The 10,934-nt window shown below is 35.6% G+C and overlaps 1 protein-coding gene across 2 annotated transcripts in view; it reads right to left on the minus strand.

Annotated features, from left to right (window-relative positions):
- CDH18 (cadherin 18) overlaps positions 1-6,872 on the minus strand; it is a 409,123-nt gene extending 402,251 nt beyond the window's left edge. Inside the window, exons 1-2 of one of the 2 annotated variants that reach the window (XM_033111190.1) lie at positions 6,725-6,872; positions 6,353-6,472 (exon numbers count right to left, since the gene is read on the minus strand). The gene's annotated coding sequence lies outside the window, so the exon portion shown is untranslated. The remainder of the gene's footprint in view (positions 1-6,352; positions 6,473-6,724) is intronic. The other variant, XM_033111188.1, reaches the window with a different exon arrangement.
- Positions 6,873-10,934: the final 4,062 nt, after the last annotated feature.

Below are 10,934 nucleotides of genomic sequence, written 5' to 3' on the forward strand. Positions count from 1 at the left end.
CCCTTATTTACCATCTCTCTTCCCAAATACAATACCATCTTCACAAGTGAATTTAATATTTAATGTAGCAAAATAAAACCAAATAATTAATTTGATTTTATTTTTGTTTTAAAAATGTATCTTCTAAAAATAGTGCGAGGGCCCAAGGCAGGCTTCCCCAAGACATCCCACAATGTCATATGAGTTATTTCTTATTAAAATCACCTGAGAAGCAGCAGGAGTGGGAGGAGGACTCTCTCCTTTACCCCCTAAAAGCCAGAGATAAATATCCCAAGTGATAGGTGCCCTTCCTGCTTCTGAAAGCTGAAAGACAACCTTATCACAAGAGTTATGAAAGCCAGAGTGGAACAAAATCTGTATAAACAAACCTCCAAATGCCTCCCTAATTTATTACCCAAGCCCAAACCTTGCTTAGACTCCTCTCTAATCAGCTTACTAATTTTCTTTGTCTTGTCAATTTCTCACAAATTTGTTGTTTCTTTGTCTAAACAGCATAAAAAGGTGCCTAATTTAATCACTATTTGAGCCTCATTTTATGATCTGAATATCATATCGTGATTCTCTCCTGGTGCAAGTGTTAAATTATCCCCTCTTCACCCCCTCCCCCCGTTAATATAGTCTTGTATCAATTTCATTAGTCCAGCCATAACAGCTAAAGAAGGGCAAAAGGGGGAATTCTCACCCCTCCCAACTGAATTTAAATCACCAAAATTGAAAATCTTACTGAATACCATGTTTCCTGGAAAACAAGACCGGGTCTTATATTAATGTTTGCTCCAAAAGACGCATTAGGGCTTATGTTCAGGGGATATCATCCAGAAAAATCATACTCGGGCTTATTTTCCAGTTAGCTCTTATTTTCAGGGAAACACATAGATCTGTGGAACAGGTTTACTTTTCAATCAACAATACAGGGCTTCCTCATCTATTGCTAAGATAGATTGAAACAATCGGCCAATAAGCAAGTTCTCCATAAAAGCCACAAAACTGCATAGATAAATATTTTCTGTTTATATTTTTGTGCCTCATTTAAATCATATCACACATTGAAGCTAGAAGGTATTTTTTCCACATATTTAAAAATATAGATAATATAAACAATACAGAAAAGTCAGTGAGGACAAACATTCTTGTCTCAAAACATTATCCAACTAAATGGAATTCTTTGAAATCTTTTTTTTAAAATCACAGTACATATAAATTTTTGTATCAAGTTTAATATATTAGATTCAACTTCCATAAAATTATCATTATTTAGATTGATTAAAATTCTTAAATTAATTTTAATTTCTTGACTGAGTTCTTCATTTTTCAGACTTTGGATTATTTCCTAGTGATTTATTACCAGAAGTTGCACATAAGAGAATCTGCCTTTTCCTGTCTCTGGCAATGGATTGCAAAACTGGTATACTAATTTTCTCTTCCACCAGGAATAACTATCAAGAAGAGTTTTATCACATTTTTGCCAATACCAATATGGTTCCAAAAATTCTTTGTAATATAATAACTCAATAGGTTTTCCATTGAAGAGATTCAATGGCAGCCTGTCTTCATTTAAGTCTCATTGATAACTGTGAGTTTAACCCAGAGAGATATTTTATTTAAAAAAAAAGAAACAAACAAAAACTGTTGGTATCAGTTAGACTAACAGAAAATAATGGGATTAAGTAAAATTGCCAGTCACATCGGATTATGCATAGTTATGTATAAATCATACATTGACCTGAAAGGCCCAAATATAACGACAATAAATATCTACTTGAAGATCCTTATAGTCATCTGACCATAAACTGAAATGGAAATGAGAGTTCAATTCCTTTTTTCAGTGGAGGCATCTGCAAAACCCAAATTTATTTTATTGGACATTTATCTTCCGTATCCCATGCAGTGCGTATAAAATATTAAATAAGACATAGTCCTCCCAAGCTCAGGTAAGTTAAATATTTGCTTTATTAAATATGTTGCTCAAATACTTTTAGGGACCAAACTTTGTTCATGTTATTCTCAGATTACCTAGAAGTTTCTAAATTGACGTAGCTCGGTAATGCAGAAGTTTCCATATCAGGATTTTCTGGTATCTACAGAACATTACAGAACATTTCTGGTATCTACATAACATTAGGTATGTCAATATACACTAGAACAAGTGTTCCTCTTATACCAGCTTCTACAATTCCCCACTGTCCATTTATTTTCCTGGAAATCTTTTTCTGGAAACTGTACTGCACTTACATGTCAAAACACTATCAGCAATAACAGATAATAAATTATTTAATTTGTTTGCCTTCTTTCCACACTTCATTTAAAAAAAACACAGGCGATTACTTAAATGAAGGATAGTATATCTATACAAAAATATGCAATAGTCAAAATGCATCACATTCAATATGGCAAGGGCATCAATCATTCTGAGATTACCCTGACCTAATGAGAAGAGCTGTAAACAAATGTGTGTCCTTCACATTGAACAAGAGTTAAATATCAGTTTTGTGTGTAACAGCATACTGGATTTTTGTTAAATATTCATGAATTCTCTATATAATAACACAGAAGAGTGAACATGCTATAAGATTCGTTGGCTATCATATCAAAATGTGTTTAACTAAATATGTTGGTATACATATGTTATGTGAATGTATGCATCTCTATATAACTATCTTTAACTTTAAAACTATATTCATTTTATAAGGATGTAGATACCATATTAAACTTTTTTTTCTTAATCACTTAAGATGCAGACCAAATTGGTAGTAATTGTTATTTTTGACGAGTGAAATACAAAGTACATTCTATGTTTTACATTTCTGTATTTTTAAACCAGTTGTAAAAGTGTGTATTATGGGGAAGGATTGAAATAAGAGAGGAAATTGGGATTTATTCATAATTTAAATCACATATTTCAAAATGAAGATGTACTAGTTCATGAGTGAAACAACATTTTGAGTTAATACTGCCACTAAGAAGTGGCAGATGATTTTCAACCACCCTAGCTAGAACAGCTGGAAGATTTACCATGTTGAGTCACTTCTCATCAAATAAATCATCAAAAACATTGAATCTGTGATAATTTACCAACATTGGTGTAGATCTTTATAAAGTGCAACACATTTCAACACCTTGTAGTAGTTGGTCCTAATGCCTATCCTTATATCCTTTGCAGATGAAGAAAAATTGACTATGATACAAGTGACGTGACACGAGTAATCCATGGCGGGATCCAAGTTCTACCATTTTTTCAAATCATTTAGCTTGTTTTTGTTGTTGTTGTCGTTTTGTTTTGTTTTGTTTTTTTGTCCTTTTTTCCATCACCACCAGTTCAGAACTATGCTTTTTAAACCAAATGTTTTCCTTTTACTTCTGGAGCCTTTGAACATCATAACTACTCCAAGCATACGGAACTAATAGCATCAACATCCCCTTGGACATACTCCAAAAATTAGAGAAAGCGATTGTAAAGAGAATCAGTATCTTTGATGTATTATTTATAATAAAGGCTCACCTAAAAAAGAAAAAGTGGACCTGAAATTTGTCTTCAGCTTCAACATCTGCATTTTCCTTTTCTCAGTTTTTATTTCATCTTATTCTCATACATGTTAGTATATGATCATATACTATATATTATATGGTCATACATAGTATACTACATATACTCTATAATCAGATATGGTATGTGATAATATACAACTCAGTCTCTCAGGTTACAGGAAAAAACAAACAAACAAGTACTGATTAGCTCTTCCAAAGTTCTGTGTCAGGAACCTAATGAAATCCATTTAATCAAGAGAAGGCGAATTATCATAGAGTACCCAAGCAACAGTGTTACTGGCAGTTGCCTACTCAAACATGACATGTGTTGCATGACTATTTTCTGTACACATCGTTTGGGTTTTCCTAGAGTACTGGTTTTCAATAGAACAGGGGCACAATTTTGCATCCCTCCACAAGGAAGAGTTCACAATGTCTTGAGATATTTTTGGTTGTCACAATATGGAGGTGCTACTACTGTCATCTAGTGGGTAGAAAACATGGATGCTGCTAGGTATCCTACAAAGCACGAAACATCCTCACCCCCATCATGAGACTTATACAGACCCAAATATCAATGGCAGCAAGGTTAAGAGGCTCTAACGTAAAATACAGTTCTATAGACATGTATAATGCAACTACAGGAAAATAAAATCAAGAGTAAATTAAAGAGTTTGAAGTCCTTTACTTACAAAAAATAAAATAAAATAAAATAAAATAAAATAAAATAAAATAAAATTGGCAAAAGAATACCTTGCACACTTTCTATCTTTAATCTCTCAATCTCTTTCTCACTTTTCACTCAACTCCAGGGCAGCTTACGTATTCATTCAAGAATAGAACATTTTTCCAGGTCCATCATTCAACAGATTTTTATCCTGTAGCTGTTGAAGTGCACATGCATGTTTAGATTCTAAGGGGCAATTATATCAGGGTGTGAATATATAAGGGATACTGTAGTCTTCTAATCATCAGCAATCGAAATACATGAGAAACTTGTAAACATGACACTTATATTCAACAGTCCACAAAAAATCAACAAAAATCATAAGAATAGTATTTATATAAGCCAAATGGAAACATTACTTTATATTCACTATATATAGCATCCTTCATAATAAGAATTTGTAAACCTGGACTAAGTCAGTATTTATTCTCGGGATTTCACTATATCCATTTGATACAGTTATCAGGAGGAATATTTGCTCAATGTATAGACTTTATTCAAGCACTAGTTGCTATTGGTCATGCTTGCAACTGCTATACCTAATTATATTCAATATTCACTGGATAGAGAGTTACAGCTAGAGTTTCTTTTCATTTACCTTCATTTTACTGTTATGTTCTCCTTTGCTATAGGGTTATTTTCATTTTGGACATTTCTGTTGCATTTAAAATAGCAAATCCTCATTTTCTACCTCCCACTGTGATCAGGATAGGGGATCAAACTTGACCATTAGTATAAATTTATGTTTCCCTCTCCTCTTAAGTTAGCTACTCCTGTGAAAAAGCATCAACAGTATGGCTTATAAAATACTTATCACCAAGGCCCACTAAATGAATGTCTTATTAAGTAAATAAATGGCTTGACCTACACTAGGTTAATTTATTATCAGGAAATCTGAACTTACATACATAACAGGAAGCTTGAAAGAGACTGAAATGGTAATTTGTGCTTGGACCAGACTGTTAAGACTACAGAACAAATTCTGTACTAGTATCACATCCATCCTCTTTCCTCCTCCCACATCCAACAAGGTGCATATGATATGTAGTCTGGACCGCTAACTCTTGATTTCAAGTTAAATATTTTCTCTGAAAAGACAGATCCACTAAAAAGAGAACAAACACTGGAGAAGAAAAGACCACATTTTGAAAAATCTATGTGTGATCCTGGAGTGGAAAATAAAGGTTCCAAAACAGAGCCTATAGTTGTTTTTGTTGTTTTTGCTGTTGTTGTTGTTTTTTGTTGTTGTTGTTTTGGCTTTTTTTTTTTTGGTTGCATGATACAATCTTTTTCTGATTTATCTCTCTCAGCTCAAAACACTGATGCCATCACCTGAGCAAATGGAAGACCATAATAATTTTAGCTAAGGTTTTTCTTTTAGTTTTCTTCATTTCCAGCAGGGAAGCAGCAAGGGCATTTACTATTGATTTATCTAATATTTAATGAAATACAAAGGGACTGATACAGGAAATGCTTTAATAACTAGCTAATAAAATTCTATTTTTTCACCTGTTACATATGACAGGTTTTCCTAGTCTCATGTCTATACACACAACACACACACACACACACACACACACATACACACACACAGAGGCATATCAACATGCACACAACATAATTTTACTTTGTTGTAAGACATGAAAATGCTGACCAAATAATTATTTCCACACTCAAACAAATCATGTTTAGGAAGTTAAGAACGGGGAATGAATCAGAGTTAACAGACATTACAGGGCATATACTAAATAAAGTATGTTGCTGATCACAGGAGCCTACCTAATTCTTTTTCATGCATCATTTATAGTGCCCTTTAAAAGTAAAAGTTTCATCTTTAGCTTTAATAAGCATTTATGGGAGTGACTCATGGGGGGAAAAAGAAAGAATGAAAGAAGAAAAGAGAAAATGAGCCTTGCTTTGCTGCAGCCTCAGTGCTCAAAGAGCATGTAATTTTAGAGGATACTGGAAAGGCAATAATTAAAAAGCACTATCAAAATTTGAATTTCAACATCCATGTTTCTATTCTGACAGTGCTTCCCCTCACTTTTACAGACAGACAGACATGACAGCTTATTTCGATGCCATCATTATTCGATGTACCTTGCAGAGTATCTTTCCAACTTCTCAGGGGCAGGGCAGATAACAGCACATCCACAGATAAACATAAACAGAGACCAGCCGGATTATTAGACTCGCATTCCATAGGCTATAGCAACATTCCTGGATAAGAAATTAAAAAAAAAAAAAACAACAAACAAACAACCAAAAAAAAACAAACAAAAAAACGATTTCTAGCAATAAGGCTTACGAAGCATTAGCTCCAACTTTCCCATCTGCACCAGATACTGTGAAATCCATCCGAGAGGAAAATTTCACCAAATATTGTTTCGACTCAGAACTGGATCAGCAGCCCCGTTGTACAAAAATTATTAATGTCACTACAGAGTAAAGTGCCATTTATTGAAGCCTTACCTTGGCTGACTTGCCCTAACTGGTGGAAAGGAACTTAATGTATGAGAAGCAAAGAGGGGACTTTGCCAGAGCTCAGGGCACGCTGCTCCCGTCCTCGGAGAGCCCCAGAGTCGCCTCCGCGCTCCTGCGAGCCCCGGGCTCCCGGCTCCGTCTTCTGCAGCTCCTGAGCGCGCCTCTGATTGGCTGGCAGAGCCTGCCCGCCTGATCCTCTTCTCTCCCTGTCTCTCCTCCTTCCTCTCCTCCCTGGCTCTCCCGTCCGCTGCCTTTCCCACTGCCGCCTTCTTTTTTTTCTCTCCATCGCGCGTACTTTCGGGGGATGCACAAATTCTACAGCACGCAGAACGAACATCCTTTGACTCCCTGAGCAAGGTCATGTGGAAACCAATGCCATTAATAACAATAACAAAATAATAATAAAAAGATAAACGCTGGACCAAAGGCATCATTTTAGTACCCCCGCTCTTTAAATGTGATGATCAGGACTCCGTGACAGTTTACACTGTCCTTCTCTGCTGGGGAGGGAACACTGGGGAGCTAGACGGGGTTTGACTGTCAGATGGAGTGGGCGAAGACACCGGGAGGGAAGGAGAGGGAAAGCAGGCAGGGCAGGCACTGATGTGGCAGGCTGGTAATAAATCTCCCTGTTTCTGTGCAAAGTCGTCACAGCCTGCTAAACATTCAACGGCTGCCTCATTCATCAGTGATCCCTAGTCCGGTGGTAGCCATGAGATTTAGCCTGAGTGATGCCCTTTATGGCTTTGCCCCAAAGTGTTCGAGACATGGAGGGTTTATATGAGCTAGAGCTTTCCCTTGGAGGTCAGCATTGCATTTGTGAAGATGAATAGGAACTGCAATGCCTTTCCTACCCCTCTTTGCTTGTGCCAGGAAAACGCAAACACACACACACACACACACACACTTCTCCCTCTTATTAATCTAGAATAAATTAAAATGATTTGTAATGTACAGAGCTTTTGATAGCAGGGATTGCGGGGCTGATTGACTGTATTCATAATCGATGTGAACAGCTGGAATAACTTTAGCACTTTCTCCCGACACACAAAGTTATGCCACACTCACTCATTAACATCGGGCATCCCCATTTACAGTAGTGGTAAACAAGTGTAGGTGTTTATCTAAATTGAATGGCTCTTCCAAGGATCACCTGGCAGATATACTTAGAATTATATAAGACCCTCAATTACTGCAACCACTAAGAGAGCAGCTTTCCTTGCTCTGGTTAGTTGATACCATAAATGCCCAGATTCAGATTCAAAGGAACAAAACGACGTAAGCTTAGGGATAGTATGCTGGAGGGAACAGGTACTCTTTCTGTAAGAAGACAAGGACTCAAATCCTGCCTAGAACTTTCCTCCATACCTGAACCTGTATAACACCCGTGTCCCTTCTCTGACCCCTCAGGAGGCTTGTGTCTAAAATCTAGAAGGTAATTCTCACACAGGAAGTCTCTGTGAGGGTTAATGAAAATCTGTACAACTGTGCTAAACTTTTAATAAAGGTTTGTTAATTTCTAATCATCTCTCTCTTTTCTCTTGCCTGAAGAATAGTCAAAGAGACTGAAAAGATCAGGTATGTGGTACTTGAAAGAAATGTAAAGGACCCGGGAGGAAATGTTCTGAGTATAGTAGAGTTATGTTTGACTGTCTTTATTTAGCTTGAGCGATGTGAAATGTGTAGGGATTTAATTTTTGGGGGGTTTTGGTATGATTAAACTAAACAACAGAAACAATGAAAGAAGCACTCCAATTGGATTGTTTCTCATTGTGAAAGAATTGTGCAGTTAAATGTGTAGTTACTCCTAAGGAAGATGTTAGAAGTCAGTTAGAATTTGGAAACATCCAGAATCGAAACTCTCAGGGAAAAAGTGGAACAGAAACAACAGCATCAGGATAAGAAGCCAATGCTGTCTTATGTTTTGTATATCCTTTCTCATGCAGCTTCTGATTTATATGAGATTTTTCTTGCATAGTTCCAGATATAAGTCATATTCATTTTTGATCATTGAAAATAATCCATTTTGAATATGCCTGTGTTGATGAAGTCCTGGGAGCACAAAGGAAAGAACAGTTATGAAAAAGTAAAGGGGATATACAGCACTTTTGGTCTGTATGAGACCATGTAATTTAATTTTAAATTTTTGACGTCATGACATTTTTCTAGAGAAGCCTAACCATTTTTGGCTTCTTCTAGTTGAATGAAATAAAATGTATAAAATGTTTTCCAGCTTGCTACTAAAGCTTTTGCTGTCACAACAGTAACGAGCATCCTGGGGACACCCTTGAAAACAAAATGTGTGTCTGCTAGCCTTTCTTGGTGGTTTTCCCTGGATAAGACCATAATAAGTTTATCCAGTGGATAGTCATAATGGAAGTCAACAGGCACTTGCTCCTGAGTGGAATGATCATGCAGAGGGATCTGTCAGAATCACCAAGAAATACAACCCATTTCTAGAAAAAGAAGTCATTCACCAAGGGGTATTTGTATCTATGAGACTGTACTCAGACTAAAGGCTCTAGATTCTCCGCAAACCCGATGATGCAATGCGCACTGGATTTAACTGGCTTCTGAAGTTTGCTATTCTGAAACCACACCAATTTCCCCTAGATATAGAAAGATGACACTGTCAGCCACTTAGTACATCTCTAGTATTTTCAGCGTAAAAAGAAGAAAGTGAACCAATGTGGAACGTGCTGCTTGGGAAATGCCAGGTGGTAGACAGGTTTTTATTTTCTCCTTATGTCAGATTACTTCAAAACACTGGACAATGTATCAGTCAGCAGAATTTATTACAGAGATAATATTTGAAACTTAAAGTATGGACATTTCTGATCCTGAGTACCCACTTATGTTACCTTGGAAGAGTTATAAGAATCATTTTCGTTGGTGACAGAGAAGCATCCAGCATACGATTGATGCTGGTCAGACTACAGGACCTAGAAAGATAAAATTGTAACGCTAAACTGTGATTGTTCCCTAACAGACTGACTCAGGAAATTGTCTCTTCAGACGACATTTCAGGCTCAATTTTACCCTGGAAATTCAGGAGGATATGCAACGTTTTCAAAACTAAATAAAGAAGAGATGTAAAGGAAATGTAGGGATAGCCTTGGTAATAATTCAGCATTTAGGATGGTCAACCACACAAATGTGATACCTTGGTGGATTTTTAACTGAAATGATTATTGAAATTATAATACTAACATTAAAAATGATCTGATTTTTTTTTTATGTAAAGAGAAATAACTGGTGAAAACATGAAGCACTATATAATTTCCTTTATAGCTATTTATTTTATGTGCTTAGGTAATAAGTACTACCAGATATTTCTATATTTAAATCTTTATCTATATCCCCAAAGGGTGACAAAAATGTATATACATTTTAAAAAAGGAAAAAATTGTATTACGCAATATATACTGATAACAAAGGATGAATACAAGTGACATTCGACTTCTGCAGTTACAAGAGGTGCTCAGAGTGGTTACCATCAGTATAATTTTAATACAGTTTTCATTTCTTAAAATGTGTATTCATTTTTTGTCACCCTCTGTGTGTGTTTGTGTGTGTATCAAAAGTGAACACTTACATTCATAAAACTATTATCTCTAACTGTATGATTAAAGATGACCTAATAAATTTCACCTTTACTCACTCTGCTATCACACTTCGGATTAAGAATTGCAGAGTACTGGAAAATATTGGTGCAGGGCAATAAAGAAGAGAGTTCAAAAATATTTGAGTTAACCATATGTGCAATTAACTTTTTAAAAGTACTTATTTCCTCACTAGTAATAATAATTAGATTAATAAATGAAATTTTCCTTTGTTTTTTTTAAGTTTTCCTCAGTGCTTATAAGATATCAAAGAACCAACATACTTGTTTGGATCTAATAGGCAGTATTGATAACAGACAAAAGAAAAAGTTAAGCCCTTCAACTTCTATTGTATATACATTTTACATCTGTAACATCGGTACTTATTGTACTATAAGTGATAGAATGAGGATACTGGGTATTAAGATAAGTGAAAAATTACTAATAGATGGACCCTATTTTTAAATAATTAATTTCTGGACAAAGTTTACACAAAGTACATACTAGAATTTGAAAAATATACTTGAAATACTGTCAGTAAACTTTGACGATATGGTGAGAATAAAATAGTGCAGTGAGACTAAAGACAAGCAAAC

Source organism: Rhinolophus ferrumequinum, chromosome 7 (assembly GCF_004115265.2).
Source record: "Rhinolophus ferrumequinum isolate MPI-CBG mRhiFer1 chromosome 7, mRhiFer1_v1.p, whole genome shotgun sequence".
Lineage (NCBI taxonomy): Eukaryota > Metazoa > Chordata > Mammalia > Chiroptera > Rhinolophidae > Rhinolophus > Rhinolophus ferrumequinum.